Source organism: Gasterosteus aculeatus, chromosome 5 (genome assembly GCF_964276395.1).
Source record: "Gasterosteus aculeatus chromosome 5, fGasAcu3.hap1.1, whole genome shotgun sequence".
Classification (NCBI taxonomy): Eukaryota; Metazoa; Chordata; class Actinopteri; order Perciformes; family Gasterosteidae; genus Gasterosteus; species Gasterosteus aculeatus.
Window position 1 is genome coordinate 1,449,895 of NC_135692.1, and position 16,955 is coordinate 1,466,849.

Sequence of the window (16,955 nt, forward strand, 5' to 3'; positions counted from 1 at the left end):
CAAGCCTGAACAGGGACTTGAACCCTGGACCCTCAGATTAAAAGTCTGATGCTCTACCGACTGAGCTATCCAGGCTCCAAAATTCTTATGATTATTGCAAATGTGACTCTGGCAGAGGAACAAACTAAATGTGTTCGTCCAATTCCAAAAAGGCTCAGAGGAATGAGCAGAAAAGGTACAGCTTTCTTTAGAACCGGCTCAGGATTAGCAAGAGTCAGGAATCTCACCAGAAAGTCACTGCACTACAGGACATCAAGCCTGAACAGGGACTTGAACCCTGGACCCTTAGATTAAAAGTCTGATGCTCTACCAACTGAGGTTTGACCTTGGTTGAAAGGTAATCTTGGAAAACAATACTTGTTAAAGGAAAATATGAGAAGTCTGAGGAGAAACCCAATTCCAAAAAGGCTTAGAGGAACAAGCAGAAAAGGTACAGCTTTTTTTGGAACCGGCTCAGGATTAGCAAGAGTCAGGCATTTTACCAGAAAGTCACTCCAATACAAAACTTCAAGCCTGAACAGGGACTTGAACCCTGGACCCTCAGATTAAAAGTCTGATGCTCTACCGACTGAGCTATCCAGGCTTCTAAAGCTCTGTTGATTATTGCAAATGTGACTCTGGCAGAGGAACAAACTAAATGTGTTCGTCCAATTCCAAAAAGGCTCAGAGGAACAAGCAGAAAAGGTACATCTTTTTTTGGAACCGGTTCAGGATTAGCAAGAGTCAGGCATCTTACCAGAAAGTCACTCCACTACAAAACTTCAAGCCTGAATAGGGACTTGAACCCTGGACCCTTAGATTAAAAGTCTGAGGCTCTACCAACTGAGGTTTGACCTTGGTTGAAAGGTAATCTTGGAAAACAATACTTGTTAAAGGAAAATATGAGACGTCTGAGGAGAAACCCGATTCCAAAAAGGCTCAGAGGAACAAGCAGAAAACGTACATCTTTTTTTGGAACCGGCTCAGGATTAGCAAGAGTCAGGAATCTCACCAGAAAGTCACTGCGCTACAAGACATCAAGCCTGAACAGGGACTTGAACCCTGGACCCTTAGATTAAAAGTCTGATGCTCTACCAACTGAGGTTTGACCTTGGTTGAAAGGTAATCTTGGAAAACAATACTTGTTAAAGGAAAATATGAGACGTCTGAGGAGAAACCCAATTCCAAAATATCTCAGAGGAACACGCAGAAAAGTTACAGCTTGTTTTGGAACCGGCTCAGGATTGGCAAGAGTCGGGAATCTCACCAGAAAGTCACTGCACTACAAGACATCAAGCCTGAACAGGGACTTGAACCCTGGATCCTGAGATTAAAAGTCTGAGGCTCTACCAACTGAGGTTTGACTTTGGTTGAAAGGTAATCTTGTAAAACAATACTTGTTAAAGGAAAATATGAGATGTCGGAGGAGAAACCCAATTCCAAAAAGGCTCAGAGGAACAAGCAGAAAAGGTACATCTTTTTTTGGAACCGGCTCAGGATTAGCAAGAGTCAGGAATCTCACCAGAAAGTCACTCCACTACAAAACTTCAAGCCTGAACAGGGACTTGAACCCTGGACCCTTAGATTAAAAGTCTGATGCTCTACCAACTGAGGTTTGACCTTGGTTGAAAGGTAATCTTGGAAAACAATACTTGTTAAAGGAAAATATGAGACGTCTGAGGAGAAACCCAATTCCAAAATATCTCAGAGGAACACGCAGAAAAGTTACAGCTTGTTTTGGAACCGGCTCAGGATTGGCAAGAGTCGGGAATCTCACCAGAAAGTCACTGCACTACAAGACATCAAGCCTGAACAGGGACTTGAACCCTGGATCCTGAGATTAAAAGTCTGAGGCTCTACCAATTGAGGTTTGACCTTGGTTGAAAGGTAATCTTGTAAAACAATACTTGTTAAAGGAAAATATGAGATGTCGGAGGAGAAACCCAATTCCAAAAAGGCTCAGAGGAACAAGCAGAAAAGGTACATCTTTTTTTGGAACCGGCTCAGGATTAGCAAGAGTCAGGAATCTCACCAGAAAGTCACTCCACTACAAAACTTCAAGCCTGAACAGGGACTTGAACCCTGGACCCTCAGATTAAAAGTCTGATGCTCTACCGACTGAGCTATCCAGGCTCCAAAATTCTTATGATTATTGCAAATGTGACTCTGGCAGAGGAACAAACTAAATGTGTTCGTCCAATTCCAAAAAGGCTCAGAGGAATGAGCAGAAAAGGTACAGCTTTCTTTAGAACCGGCTCAGGATTAGCAAGAGTCAGGAATCTCACCAGAAAGTCACTGCACTACAGGACATCAAGCCTGAACAGGGACTTGAACCCTGGACCCTTAGATTAAAAGTCTGATGCTCTACCAACTGAGGTTTGACCTTGGTTGAAAGGTAATCTTGGAAAACAATACTTGTTAAAGGAAAATATGAGAAGTCTGAGGAGAAACCCAATTCCAAAAAGGCTCAGAGGAACAAGCAGAAAAGGTACAGCTTTTTTTGGAACCGGCTCAGGATTAGCAAGAGTCAGGCATTTTACCAGAAAGTCACTCCAATACAAAACTTCAAGCCTGAACAGGGACTTGAACCCTGGACCCTCAGATTAAAAGTCTGATGCTCTACCGACTGAGCTATCCAGGCTTCTAAAGCTCTGTTGATTATTGCAAATGTGACTCTGGCAGAGGAACAAACTAAATGTGTTCGTCCAATTCCAAAAAGGCTCAGAGGAACAAGCAGAAAAGGTACATCTTTTTTTGGAACCGGTTCAGGATTAGCAAGAGTCAGGCATCTTACCAGAAAGTCACTCCACTACAAAACTTCAAGCCTGAATAGGGACTTGAACCCTGGACCCTTAGATTAAAAGTCTGAGGCTCTACCAACTGAGGTTTGACCTTGATTGAAAGGTAATCTTGTAAAACAACACTTGTTAAAGGAATATATGAGACGACTGAGGAGAAACCCAATTCCAAAAAGGCTCAGAGGAACAAGCACAAAAGGTACATCTTTTTTTGGAACCGGCTCAGGATTAGCAAGAGTCAGGCATTTTACCAGAAAGTCACTCCAATACAAAACTTCAAGCCTGAACAGGGACTTGAACCCTGGACCCTTAGATTAAAAGTCTGATGCTCTACCAACTGAGGTTTGACCTTGGTTGAAAGGTAATCTTGGAAAACAATACTTGTTAAAGGAAAATATGAGAAGTCTGAGGAGAAACCCAATTCCAAAAAGGCTCAGAGGAACAAGCAGAAAAGGTACAGCTTTTTTTGGAACCGGCTCAGGATTAGCAAGAGTCAGGCATCTTACCAGAAAGTCACTCCACTACAAAACTTCAAGCCTGAATAGGGACTTGAATCCTGGACCCTTCGATTAAAAGTCTGAGGCTCTACCAACTGAGGTTTGACCTTGGTTGAAAGGTAATCTTGGAAAAGAATACTTGTTAAAGGAAAATATGAGACGTCTGAGGAGAAACCCAATTCCAAAAAGGCTCAGAGGAACAAGCAGAAAAGTTACAGCTTGTTTTGGAACCGGCTCAGGATTGGCAAGAGTCGGGAATCTCACCAGAAAGTCACTCCACTACAAAATTTCAAGCCTAAACAGGGACTTGAACCCTGGATCCTGAGATTAAAAGTCTGAGGCTCTACCAACTGAGGTTTGACCTTGGTTGAAAGGTAATCTTGGAAAACAATACTTGTTAAAGGAAAATATGAGACGTCTGAGGAGAAACCCGATTCCAAAAAGGCTCAGAGGAACAAGCAGAAAACGTACATCTTTTTTTGGAACCGGCTCAGGATTAGCAAGAGTCAGGAATCTCACCAGAAAGTCACTGCGCTACAAGACATCAAGCCTGAACAGGGACTTGAACCCTGGACCCTTAGATTAAAAGTCTGATGCTCTACCAACTGAGGTTTGACCTTGGTTGAAAGGTAATCTTGGAAAACAATACTTGTTAAAGGAAAATATGAGACGTCTGAGGAGAAACCCAATTCCAAAATATCTCAGAGGAACACGCAGAAAAGTTACAGCTTGTTTTGGAACCGGCTCAGGATTGGCAAGAGTCGGGAATCTCACCAGAAAGTCACTGCACTACAAGACATCAAGCCTGAACAGGGACTTGAACCCTGGATCCTGAGATTAAAAGTCTGAGGCTCTACCAACTGAGGTTTGACTTTGGTTGAAAGGTAATCTTGTAAAACAATACTTGTTAAAGGAAAATATGAGATGTCGGAGGAGAAACCCAATTCCAAAAAGGCTCAGAGGAACAAGCAGAAAAGGTACATCTTTTTTTGGAACCGGCTCAGGATTAGCAAGAGTCAGGAATCTCACCAGAAAGTCACTCCACTACAAAACTTCAAGCCTGAACAGGGACTTGAACCCTGGACCCTTAGATTAAAAGTCTGATGCTCTACCAACTGAGGTTTGACCTTGGTTGAAAGGTAATCTTGGAAAACAATACTTGTTAAAGGAAAATATGAGACGTCTGAGGAGAAACCCAATTCCAAAATATCTCAGAGGAACACGCAGAAAAGTTACAGCTTGTTTTGGAACCGGCTCAGGATTGGCAAGAGTCGGGAATCTCACCAGAAAGTCACTGCACTACAAGACATCAAGCCTGAACAGGGACTTGAACCCTGGATCCTGAGATTAAAAGTCTGAGGCTCTACCAATTGAGGTTTGACCTTGGTTGAAAGGTAATCTTGTAAAACAATACTTGTTAAAGGAAAATATGAGATGTCGGAGGAGAAACCCAATTCCAAAAAGGCTCAGAGGAACAAGCAGAAAAGGTACATCTTTTTTTGGAACCGGCTCAGGATTAGCAAGAGTCAGGAATCTCACCAGAAAGTCACTCCACTACAAAACTTCAAGCCTGAACAGGGACTTGAACCCTGGACCCTCAGATTAAAAGTCTGATGCTCTACCGACTGAGCTATCCAGGCTCCAAAATTCTTATGATTATTGCAAATGTGACTCTGGCAGAGGAACAAACTAAATGTGTTCGTCCAATTCCAAAAAGGCTCAGAGGAATGAGCAGAAAAGGTACAGCTTTCTTTAGAACCGGCTCAGGATTAGCAAGAGTCAGGAATCTCACCAGAAAGTCACTGCACTACAGGACATCAAGCCTGAACAGGGACTTGAACCCTGGACCCTTAGATTAAAAGTCTGATGCTCTACCAACTGAGGTTTGACCTTGGTTGAAAGGTAATCTTGGAAAACAATACTTGTTAAAGGAAAATATGAGAAGTCTGAGGAGAAACCCAATTCCAAAAAGGCTCAGAGGAACAAGCAGAAAAGGTACAGCTTTTTTTGGAACCGGCTCAGGATTAGCAAGAGTCAGGCATTTTACCAGAAAGTCACTCCAATACAAAACTTCAAGCCTGAACAGGGACTTGAACCCTGGACCCTCAGATTAAAAGTCTGATGCTCTACCGACTGAGCTATCCAGGCTTCTAAAGCTCTGTTGATTATTGCAAATGTGACTCTGGCAGAGGAACAAACTAAATGTGTTCGTCCAATTCCAAAAAGGCTCAGAGGAACAAGCAGAAAAGGTACATCTTTTTTTGGAACCGGTTCAGGATTAGCAAGAGTCAGGCATCTTACCAGAAAGTCACTCCACTACAAAACTTCAAGCCTGAATAGGGACTTGAACCCTGGACCCTTAGATTAAAAGTCTGAGGCTCTACCAACTGAGGTTTGACCTTGATTGAAAGGTAATCTTGTAAAACAACACTTGTTAAAGGAATATATGAGACGACTGAGGAGAAACCCAATTCCAAAAAGGCTCAGAGGAACAAGCACAAAAGGTACATCTTTTTTTGGAACCGGCTCAGGATTAGCAAGAGTCAGGCATTTTACCAGAAAGTCACTCCAATACAAAACTTCAAGCCTGAACAGGGACTTGAACCCTGGACCCTTAGATTAAAAGTCTGATGCTCTACCAACTGAGGTTTGACCTTGGTTGAAAGGTAATCTTGGAAAACAATACTTGTTAAAGGAAAATATGAGAAGTCTGAGGAGAAACCCAATTCCAAAAAGGCTCAGAGGAACAAGCAGAAAAGGTACAGCTTTTTTTGGAACCGGCTCAGGATTAGCAAGAGTCAGGCATCTTACCAGAAAGTCACTCCACTACAAAACTTCAAGCCTGAATAGGGACTTGAATCCTGGACCCTTCGATTAAAAGTCTGAGGCTCTACCAACTGAGGTTTGACCTTGGTTGAAAGGTAATCTTGGAAAAGAATACTTGTTAAAGGAAAATATGAGACGTCTGAGGAGAAACCCAATTCCAAAAAGGCTCAGAGGAACAAGCAGAAAAGTTACAGCTTGTTTTGGAACCGGCTCAGGATTGGCAAGAGTCGGGAATCTCACCAGAAAGTCACTCCACTACAAAATTTCAAGCCTAAACAGGGACTTGAACCCTGGATCCTGAGATTAAAAGTCTGAGGCTCTACCAACTGAGGTTTGACCTTGGTTGAAAGGTAATCTTGGAAAACAATACTTGTTAAAGGAAAATATGAGACGTCTGAGGAGAAACCCGATTCCAAAAAGGCTCAGAGGAACAAGCAGAAAACGTACATCTTTTTTTGGAACCGGCTCAGGATTAGCAAGAGTCAGGAATCTCACCAGAAAGTCACTGCGCTACAAGACATCAAGCCTGAACAGGGACTTGAACCCTGGACCCTTAGATTAAAAGTCTGATGCTCTACCAACTGAGGTTTGACCTTGGTTGAAAGGTAATCTTGGAAAACAATACTTGTTAAAGGAAAATATGAGACGTCTGAGGAGAAACCCAATTCCAAAATATCTCAGAGGAACACGCAGAAAAGTTACAGCTTGTTTTGGAACCGGCTCAGGATTGGCAAGAGTCGGGAATCTCACCAGAAAGTCACTGCACTACAAGACATCAAGCCTGAACAGGGACTTGAACCCTGGATCCTGAGATTAAAAGTCTGAGGCTCTACCAACTGAGGTTTGACTTTGGTTGAAAGGTAATCTTGTAAAACAATACTTGTTAAAGGAAAATATGAGATGTCGGAGGAGAAACCCAATTCCAAAAAGGCTCAGAGGAACAAGCAGAAAAGGTACATCTTTTTTTGGAACCGGCTCAGGATTAGCAAGAGTCAGAAATCTCACCAGAAAGTCACTCCACTACAAAACTTCAAGCCTGAACAGGGACTTGAACCCTGGACCCTTAGATTAAAAGTCTGATGCTCTACCAACTGAGGTTTGACCTTGGTTGAAAGGTAATCTTGGAAAACAATACTTGTTAAAGGAAAATATGAGACGTCTGAGGAGAAACCCAATTCCAAAATATCTCAGAGGAACACGCAGAAAAGTTACAGCTTGTTTTGGAACCGGCTCAGGATTGGCAAGAGTCGGGAATCTCACCAGAAAGTCACTGCACTACAAGACATCAAGCCTGAACAGGGACTTGAACCCTGGATCCTGAGATTAAAAGTCTGAGGCTCTACCAATTGAGGTTTGACCTTGGTTGAAAGGTAATCTTGTAAAACAATACTTGTTAAAGGAAAATATGAGATGTCGGAGGAGAAACCCAATTCCAAAAAGGCTCAGAGGAACAAGCAGAAAAGGTACATCTTTTTTTGGAACCGGCTCAGGATTAGCAAGAGTCAGGAATCTCACCAGAAAGTCACTCCACTACAAAACTTCAAGCCTGAACAGGGACTTGAACCCTGGACCCTCAGATTAAAAGTCTGATGCTCTACCGACTGAGCTATCCAGGCTCCAAAATTCTTATGATTATTGCAAATGTGACTCTGGCAGAGGAACAAACTAAATGTGTTCGTCCAATTCCAAAAAGGCTCAGAGGAATGAGCAGAAAAGGTACAGCTTTCTTTAGAACCGGCTCAGGATTAGCAAGAGTCAGGAATCTCACCAGAAAGTCACTGCACTACAGGACATCAAGCCTGAACAGGGACTTGAACCCTGGACCCTTAGATTAAAAGTCTGATGCTCTACCAACTGAGGTTTGACCTTGGTTGAAAGGTAATCTTGGAAAACAATACTTGTTAAAGGAAAATATGAGAAGTCTGAGGAGAAACCCAATTCCAAAAAGGCTCAGAGGAACAAGCAGAAAAGGTACAGCTTTTTTTGGAACCGGCTCAGGATTAGCAAGAGTCAGGCATTTTACCAGAAAGTCACTCCAATACAAAACTTCAAGCCTGAACAGGGACTTGAACCCTGGACCCTCAGATTAAAAGTCTGAGGCTCTACCAACTGAGCTATCCAGGCTTCTAAAGCTCTGTTGACTATTGCAAATGTGACTCTGGCAGAGGAACAAACTAAATGTGTTCGTCCAATTCCAAAAAGGCTCAGAGGAACAAGCAGAAAAGGTACATCTTTTTTTGGAACCGGTTCAGGATTAGCAAGAGTCAGGCATCTTACCAGAAAGTCACTCCACTACAAAACTTCAAGCCTGAATAGGGACTTGAAACCTGGACCCTTAGATTAAAAGTCTGAGGCTCTACCAACTGAGGTTTGAACTTGATTGAAAGGTATTCTTGTAAAACAACACTTGTTAAAGGAATATATGAGACGACTGAGGGGAAACCCAATTCCAAAAAGGCTCAGAGGAACAAGCTGAAAGGGTAAAGCTTTTTTTGGAACCCGCTCAGGATTAGCAAGAGTCAGGCATCTTACCAGAAAGTCACTCCACTACAAAACTTCAAGCCTGAATAGGGACTTGAACCCTGGACCCTTAGATTAAAAGTCTGAGGCTCTACCAACTGAGGTTTGACCTTGGTTGAAAGGTAATCTTGGAAAACAATACTTGTTAAAGGAAAATATGAGAAGTCTGAGGAGAAACCCAATTCCAAAAAGGCTCAGAGGAACAAGCAGAAAAGGTACAGCTTTTTTTGGAACCGGCTCAGGATTAGCAAGAGTCAGGCATCTTACCAGAAAGTCACTCCACTACAAAACTTCAAGCCTGAATAGGGACTTGAATCCTGGACCCTTCGATTAAAAGTCTGAGGCTCTACCAACTGAGGTTTGACCTTGGTTGAAAGGTAATCTTGGAAAAGAATACTTGTTAAAGGAAAATATGAGACGTCTGAGGAGAAACCCAATTCCAAAAAGGCTCAGAGGAACAAGCAGAAAAGTTACAGCTTGTTTTGGAACCGGCTCAGGATTGGCAAGAGTCGGGAATCTCACCAGAAAGTCACTCCACTACAAAATTTCAAGCCTAAACAGGGACTTGAACCCCGGATCCTGAGATTAAAAGTCTGAGGCTCTACCAACTGAGGTTTGACCTTGGTTGAAAGGTAATCTTGGAAAACAATACTTGTTAAAGGAAAATATGAGACGTCTGAGGAGAAACCCGATTCCAAAAAGGCTCAGAGGAACAAGCAGAAAACGTACATCTTTTTTTGGAACCGGCTCAGGATTAGCAAGAGTCAGGAATCTCACCAGAAAGTCACTGCTCTACAAGACATCAAGCCTGAACAGGGACTTGAACCCTGGACCCTTAGATTAAAAGTCTGATGCTCTACCAACTGAGGTTTGACCTTGGTTGAAAGGTAATCTTGGAAAACAATACTTGTTAAAGGAAAATATGAGACGTCTGAGGAGAAACCCAATTCCAAAATATCTCAGAGGAACACGCAGAAAAGTTACAGCTTGTTTTGGAACCGGCTCAGGATTGGCAAGAGTCGGGAATCTCACCAGAAAGTCACTGCACTACAAGACATCAAGCCTGAACAGGGACTTGAACCCTGGATCCCGAGATTAAAAGTCTGAGGCTCTACCAACTGAGGTTTGACTTTGGTTGAAAGGTAATCTTGTAAAACAATACTTGTTAAAGGAAAATATGAGATGTCGGAGGAGAAACCCAATTCCAAAAAGGCTCAGAGGAACAAGCAGAAAAGGTACATCTTTTTTTGGAACCGGCTCAGGATTAGCAAGAGTCAGGAATCTCACCAGAAAGTCACTCCGCTACAAAACTTCAAGCCTGAACAGGGACTTGAACCCTGGACCCTCAGATTAAAAGTCTGATGCTCTACCGACTGAGCTATCCAGGCTCCAAAATTCTTATGATTATTGCAAATGTGACTCTGGCAGAGGAACGAACTAAATGTGTTCGTCCAATTCCAAAAAGGCTCAGAGGAATGAGCAGAAAAGGTACAGCTTTCTTTAGAACCGGCTCAGGATTAGCAAGAGTCAGGAATCTCACCAGAAAGTCACTGCACTACAGGACATCAAGCCTGAACAGGGACTTGAACCCTGGACCCTTAGATTAAAAGTCTGATGCTCTACCAACTGAGGTTTGACCTTGGTTGAAAGGTAATCTTGGAAAACAATACTAAAGTTAAAGGAAAATATGAGAAGTCTGAGGAGAAACCCAATTCCAAAAAGGCTCAGAGGAACAAGCAGAAAAGGTACAGCTTTTTTTGGAACCGGCTCAGGATTAGCAAGAGTCAGGCATTTTACCAGAAAGTCACTCCAATACAAAACTTCAAGCCTGAACAGGGACTTGAACCCTGGACCCTCAGATTAAAAGTCTGATGCTCTACCGACTGAGCTATCCAGGCTTCTAAAGCTCTGTTGATTATTGCAAATGTGACTCTGGCAGAGGAACAAACTAAATGTGTTCGTCCAATTCCAAAAAGGCTCAGAGGAACAAGCAGAAAAGGTACATCTTTTTTTGGAACCGGTTCAGGATTAGCAAGAGTCAGGCATCTTACCAGAAAGTCACTCCACTACAAAACTTCAAGCCTGAAGAGGGACTTGAACCCTGGACCCTTAGATTAAAAGTCTGAGGCTCTACCAACTGAGGTTTGACCTTGATTGAAAGGTAATCTTGTAAAACAACACTTGTTAAAGGAATATATGAGACGACTGAGGAGAAACCCAATTCCAAAAAGGCTCAGAGGAACAAGCTGAAAGGGTACATCTTTTTTTGGAACCGGCTCAGGATTAGCAAGAGTCAGGAATCTCACCAGAAAGTCACTCCACTACAAAACTTCAAGCCTGAACAGGGACTTGAACCCTGGACCCTCAGATTAAAAGTCTGATGCTCTACCGACTGAGCTATCCAGGCTCCAAAATTCTTTTGATTATTGCAAATGTGACTCTGGCAGAGGAACAAACTAAATGTGTTCGTCCAATTCCAAAAAGGCTCAGCGGAATGAGCAGAAAAGGTTAATCTTTTTTTGGAACCGGTTCAGGATTATTAAGAGTCGGGCATCTTACCAGAAAGTCACTCCACTACAAAACTTCAAGCCTGAATAGGGACTTGAAACCTGGACCCTTAGATTAAAAGTCTGAGGCTCTACCAACTGAGGTTTGACCTTGATTGAAAGGTATTCTTGTAAAATAATACTTGTTAAAGGAATATATGAGACGACTGAGGAGAAACCCAATTCCAAGAAGGCTCAGAGGAACAAGCTGAAAAGGTACATCTATTTTTGGAACCAGCTCAGGATTAGCAAGAGTCAGGCATCTTACCAGAAAGTCACTCCACTACAAAACTTCAAGCCTGAATAGGGACTTGAACCCTGGACCCTCAGATTAAAAGTCTGAGGCTCTACCAACTGAGGTTTGACCTTGATTGAAAGGTAATCTTGTAAAACAATACTTATTAAAGGAATATATGAGACGACTGAGGAGAAAACCAATTCCAAGAAGGCTCAGAGGAACAAGCTGAAAAGGTACATCTATTTTTGGAACCGGCTCAGGATTAGCAAGAGTCAGTCATCTTACCAGAAAGTCACTCCACTACAAAACTTCAAGCCTGAAAAGGGACTTGAACCCTGGACCCTTAGATTAAAAGTCTGAGGCTCTACCGACTGAGCTATCCAGGCTTGAAAAGCTCTGTTGATTATTGCAAATGTGACTCTGGCAGAGGAACAAACTCAATGTGTTCGTCCAATTCCAAAAAGGCTCAGAGGAATGAGCAAAAAAGGTACAGCTTTCCTTGGAACCGGTTTAGGATTAGCAAGAGTCAGGAATCTCACCGGAAAGTGACTTCACTACAAAACTTCAAGCCTAAAGAGGGACTTGAACCCTGGACCCTGAGATTAAAAGTCTGAGGCTCTACCAACTGAGGTTTGACCTTGAGTGAAACGTAATCTTGGAAAACAATACTTTTAGAAGAAAGTATGAGAGTGGTGAGGAAAGATCCAATTCCAAGAAGGCTAAGAGGAACAAGCTGAAAAGGTACATCTTTTTTTGGAACCCGCTCAGGATTAGCAAGAGTCAGGCATCTTACCAGAAAGTCACTCCACTACAAAACTTCAAGCCTGAATAGGGACTTGAACCCTGGACCCTTAGATTAAAAGTCTGAGGCTCTACCAACTGAGGTTTGACCTTGATTGAAAGGTAATCTTGTAAAACAACACTTGTTAAAGGAATATATGAGACAACTGAGGAGAAACCCAATTCCAAAAAGGCTCAGAGGAACAAGCAGAAAAGGTACATCTTTTTTTGGAACGGGCTCAGGATTAGCAAGAGTCAGGAATCTCACCAGAAAGTCACTGCACTACAAGACATCAAGCCTGAACAGGGATTTGAACCCTAGACCCTTAGATTAAAAGTCTGAGGCTCTACCAACTGAGGTTTGACCTTGATTGAAAGGTAATCTTTTAAAACAATACTTGTTAAAGGAATATATAAGACGACTAGGGAGAAACCCAATTCCAAAAAGGCTCAGAGGAACAAGCAGAAAAGGTACATCTTTTTTTGGAACCGGCTCAGGATTAGCAAGAGTCAGCCATCTCACCAGAAAGTCACTCCACTACAAAACTTTGAGCCTGAATAGGGACTTGAACCCTGGACCCTTAGATTAAAAGTCTGAGGCTCTACCAACTGAGGTTTGACCTTGATTGAAAGGCAATCTTTTAAATCAATACTTGTTAAAGGAATACATAAGACGACTGAGGAGAAACCCAATTCCAAAAAGGGTCAGAGGAAAAAGCTGAAAGAGTACAATTTTTTTTGGAACAAACTCTGGATTAGCAAGAATCAGGAACCTAACCAGAAAGTGACTAGAACAAACTAAATGTGTTCGTCCAATTCCAAAAAGGCTCAGAGGAATGAGCAGAAAAGGTACAGCTTTCTTTGGAACCGGCTCAGGATTAGCAAGAGTCAGGAATCTCACCAGAAAGTCACTGCACTACAAGACATCAAGCCTGAACAGGGATTTGAACCCTAGACCCTTAGATTAAAAGTCTGAGGCTCTACCAACTGAGGTTTGACCTTGATTGAAAGGTAATCTTTTAAAACAATACTTGTTAAAGGAATATATAAGACGACTAGGGAGAAACCCAATTCCAAAAAGGCTCAGAGGAACAAGCAGAAAAGGTACATCTTTTTTTGGAACCGGCTCAGGATTAGCAAGAGTCAGCCATCTCACCAGAAAGTCACTCCACTACAAAACTTTGAGCCTGAATAGGGACTTGAACCCTGGACCCTTAGATTAAAAGTCTGAGGCTCTACCAACTGAGGTTTGACCTTGATTGAAAGGCAATCTTTTAAATCAATACTTATTAAAGGAATACATAAGACGACTGAGGAGAAACCCAATTCCAAAAAGGGTCAGAGGAAAAAGCTGAAAGAGTACAGTTTTTTTTGGAACAAACTCTGGATTAGCAAGAATCAGGAACCTAACCAGAAAGTGACTAGAACAAACTAAATGTGTTCGTCCAATTCCAAAAAGGCTCAGAGGAATGAGCAGAAAAGGTACAGCTTTCTTTGGAACCGGCTCAGGATTAGCAAGAGTCAGGCATCTTACCAGAAAGTCACTCCACTACAAAACTTCAAGCCTGAATAGGGACTTGAAACCTGGACCCTCAGATTAAAAGTCTGATGCTCTACCGACTGAGCTATCCAGGCTTCTAAAGCTCTGTTGATTATTGCAAATGTGACTCTGGCAGAGGAACAAACTAAATGTGTTCGTCCAATTCCAAAAAGGCTCAGAGGAACAAGCAGAAAAGGTACATCTTTTTTTGGAACCGGTTCAGGATTAGCAAGAGTCAGGCATCTTACCAGAAAGTCACTCCACTACAAAACTTCAAGCCTGAATAGGGACTTGAACCCTGGACCCTTAGATTAAAAGTCTGAGGCTCTACCAACTGAGGTTTGACCTTGGTTGAAAGGTAATCTTGGAAAACAATACTTGTTAAAGGAAAATATGAGACGTCTGAGGAGAAACCCGATTCCAAAAAGGCTCAGAGGAACAAGCAGAAAACGTACATCTTTTTTTGGAACCGGCTCAGGATTAGCAAGAGTCAGGAATCTCACCAGAAAGTCACTGCGCTACAAGACATCAAGCCTGAACAGGGACTTGAACCCTGGACCCTTAGATTAAAAGTCTGATGCTCTACCAACTGAGGTTTGACCTTGATTGAAAGGTAATCTTTGAAAACAATACTTGTTAAAGGAAAATATGAGACGTCTGAGGCGAAACCCAATTCCAAAAAGGCTCAGAGGAACAAGCTGAAAGGGTACAGCTTTTTTTGGAACCAACTCTGGATTAGCAAGAATCAGGAACCTAACCAGAAAGTGACTGGAACAAACTAAATGTGTTCGTCCAATTCCAAAAAGGCTCAGCGGAATGAGCAGAAAAGGTACAGCTTTCTTTGGAACCGGCTCAGGATTAGCAAGAGTCAGGAATCTCACCAGAAAGTCACTGCACTACAAGACATCAAGCCTGAACAGGGACTTGAACCCTGGACCCTTAGATTAAAAGTCTGAGGCTCTACCAACTGAGGTTTGACCTTGATTGAAAGGTAATCTTGTAAAACAATACTTGTTAAAGGAATATATGAGACGACTGAGGAGAAACACAATTCCAAGAAGGCTCAGAGGGACAAGCTGAAAAGGTACATCTATTTTTGGAACCGGCTCAGGATAAACAAGAGTCAGGCATCTTACCAGAAAGTCACTCCACTACGAAACTTCAAGCCTGAACAGGGACTTGAACCCTGGACCCTCAGATTAAAAGTCTGATGCTCTACCGACTGAGCTATCCAGGCTTGAAAAGCTCTGTTGATTATTGCAAATGTGACTCTGGCAGAGGAACAAACTCAATGTGTTCGTCCAATTCCAAAAAGGCTGAGAGGAATGAGCAAAAAAGGTACAGCTTTCCTTGGAACCGGTTTTGGATTAGCAAGAGTCAGGAATCTATCTGGAAAGAGACTTCACTACAAAACTTCAAGCCTGAAGAGGGACTTGAACCCTGGACCCTTAGATTAAAAGTTTGACGCTCTACCAACTGAGGTTTGACCTTGATTGAAAGGTAATCTTGTAAAACAACACTTGTTAAAGGAATATATGAGACGAATGAGGAGAAACCCAATTCCAAAAAGGCTCAGAGGAACAAGCTGAAAGGGTACATCTTTTTTTGGAACCGGCTCAGGATTAGCAAGAGTCAGGAATCTCACCAGAAAGTCACTCCAATACAAAACTTCAAGCCTGAACAGGGACTTGAACCCTGGACCCTGAGATTAAAAGTCTGATGCTCTACCAACTGAGGTTTGACCTTGAGTGAAACGTAATCTTGGAAAACAATACTTTTAGAAGAAAGTATGAGAGTGGTGAGGAAAGATCCAATTCCAAGAAGGCTAAGAGGAACAAGCTGAAAAGGTACATCTTTTTTTGGAACCCGCTCAGGATTAGCAAGAGTCAGGCATCTTACCAGAAAGTCACTCCACTACAAAACTTCAAGCCTGAATAGGGACTTGAACCCTGGACCCTTAGAATAAAAGTCTGAGGCTCTACCAACTGAGGTTTGACCTTGATTGAAAGGTAATCTTGTAAAACAACACTTGTTAAAGGAATATATGAGACAACTGAGGAGAAACCCAATTCCAAAAAGGCTCAGAGGAACAAGCAGAAAAGGTACATCTTTTTTTGGAACGGGCTCAGGATTAGCAAGAGTCAGGAATCTCACCAGAAAGTCACTGCACTACAAGACATCAAGCCTGAACAGGGATTTGAACCCTAGACCCTTAGATTAAAAGTCTGAGGCTCTACCAACTGAGGTTTGACCTTGATTGAAAGGTAATCTTTTAAAACAATACTTGTTAAAGGAATATATAAGACGACTAGGGAGAAACCCAATTCCAAAAAGGCTCAGAGGAACAAGCAGAAAAGGTACATCTTTTTTTGGAACCGGCTCAGGATTAGCAAGAGTCAGCCATCTCACCAGAAAGTCACTCCACTACAAAACTTTGAGCCTGAATAGGGACTTGAACCCTGGACCCTTAGATTAAAAGTCTGAGGCTCTACCAACTGAGGTTTGACCTTGATTGAAAGGCAATCTTTTAAATCAATACTTGTTAAAGGAATACATAAGACGACTGAGGAGAAACCCAATTCCAAAAAGGGTCAGAGGAAAAAGCTGAAAGAGTACAATTTTTTTTGGAACAAACTCTGGATTAGCAAGAATCAGGAACCTAACCAGAAAGTGACTAGAACAAACTAAATGTGTTCGTCCAATTCCAAAAAGGCTCAGAGGAATGAGCAGAAAAGGTACAGCTTTCTTTGGAACCGGCTCAGGATTAGCAAGAGTCAGGAATCTCACCAGAAAGTCACTGCACTACAAGACATCAAGCCTGAACAGGGATTTGAACCCTAGACCCTTAGATTAAAAGTCTGAGGCTCTACCAACTGAGGTTTGACCTTGATTGAAAGGTAATCTTTTAAAACAATACTTGTTAAAGGAATATATAAGACGACTAGGGAGAAACCCAATTCCAAAAAGGCTCAGAGGAACAAGCAGAAAAGGTACATCTTTTTTTGGAACCGGCTCAGGATTAGCAAGAGTCAGCCATCTCACCAGAAAGTCACTCCACTACAAAACTTTGAGCCTGAATAGGGACTTGAACCCTGGACCCTTAGATTAAAAGTCTGAGGCTCTACCAACTGAGGTTTGACCTTGATTGAAAGGCAATCTTTTAAATCAATACTTATTAAAGGAATACATAAGACGACTGAGGAGAAACCCAATTCCAAAAAGGGTCAGAGG

General features: G+C 42.2%; 14 non-coding genes across 14 annotated transcripts; all 14 read right to left on the bottom strand.

Moving 5' to 3' along the window:
• Positions 1-2: 2 nt before the first annotated feature.
• trnak-uuu (transfer RNA lysine (anticodon UUU)) lies at positions 3-75 on the bottom strand. Its single transcript has one exon. It is a non-coding gene; the product is annotated as a tRNA-Lys (tRNA).
• A 435-nt stretch (positions 76-510) lies between these two features.
• On the bottom strand, positions 511-583 carry trnak-uuu (transfer RNA lysine (anticodon UUU)). The gene has a single exon. It is a non-coding gene; the product is annotated as a tRNA-Lys (tRNA).
• A 1,456-nt stretch (positions 584-2,039) lies between these two features.
• On the bottom strand, positions 2,040-2,112 carry trnak-uuu (transfer RNA lysine (anticodon UUU)). The gene has a single exon. It is a non-coding gene; the product is annotated as a tRNA-Lys (tRNA).
• Positions 2,113-2,547: 435 nt separating this feature from the next.
• On the bottom strand, positions 2,548-2,620 carry trnak-uuu (transfer RNA lysine (anticodon UUU)). Its single transcript has one exon. It is a non-coding gene; the product is annotated as a tRNA-Lys (tRNA).
• A 2,221-nt stretch (positions 2,621-4,841) lies between these two features.
• On the bottom strand, positions 4,842-4,914 carry trnak-uuu (transfer RNA lysine (anticodon UUU)). Its single transcript has one exon. It is a non-coding gene; the product is annotated as a tRNA-Lys (tRNA).
• Positions 4,915-5,349: 435 nt separating this feature from the next.
• Positions 5,350-5,422, bottom strand: trnak-uuu (transfer RNA lysine (anticodon UUU)). Its single transcript has one exon. It is a non-coding gene; the product is annotated as a tRNA-Lys (tRNA).
• Positions 5,423-7,643: 2,221 nt separating this feature from the next.
• On the bottom strand, positions 7,644-7,716 carry trnak-uuu (transfer RNA lysine (anticodon UUU)). Its single transcript has one exon. It is a non-coding gene; the product is annotated as a tRNA-Lys (tRNA).
• Positions 7,717-8,151: 435 nt separating this feature from the next.
• trnak-uuu (transfer RNA lysine (anticodon UUU)) lies at positions 8,152-8,224 on the bottom strand. Its single transcript has one exon. It is a non-coding gene; the product is annotated as a tRNA-Lys (tRNA).
• Positions 8,225-9,935: 1,711 nt separating this feature from the next.
• Positions 9,936-10,008, bottom strand: trnak-uuu (transfer RNA lysine (anticodon UUU)). The gene has a single exon. It is a non-coding gene; the product is annotated as a tRNA-Lys (tRNA).
• A 437-nt stretch (positions 10,009-10,445) lies between these two features.
• Positions 10,446-10,518, bottom strand: trnak-uuu (transfer RNA lysine (anticodon UUU)). The gene has a single exon. It is a non-coding gene; the product is annotated as a tRNA-Lys (tRNA).
• A 436-nt stretch (positions 10,519-10,954) lies between these two features.
• Positions 10,955-11,027, bottom strand: trnak-uuu (transfer RNA lysine (anticodon UUU)). The gene has a single exon. It is a non-coding gene; the product is annotated as a tRNA-Lys (tRNA).
• Positions 11,028-11,717: 690 nt separating this feature from the next.
• Positions 11,718-11,790, bottom strand: trnak-uuu (transfer RNA lysine (anticodon UUU)). The gene has a single exon. It is a non-coding gene; the product is annotated as a tRNA-Lys (tRNA).
• Positions 11,791-13,746: 1,956 nt separating this feature from the next.
• trnak-uuu (transfer RNA lysine (anticodon UUU)) lies at positions 13,747-13,819 on the bottom strand. Its single transcript has one exon. It is a non-coding gene; the product is annotated as a tRNA-Lys (tRNA).
• A 1,069-nt stretch (positions 13,820-14,888) lies between these two features.
• trnak-uuu (transfer RNA lysine (anticodon UUU)) lies at positions 14,889-14,961 on the bottom strand. Its single transcript has one exon. It is a non-coding gene; the product is annotated as a tRNA-Lys (tRNA).
• Between the last annotated feature and the right edge of the window lie 1,994 nt (positions 14,962-16,955).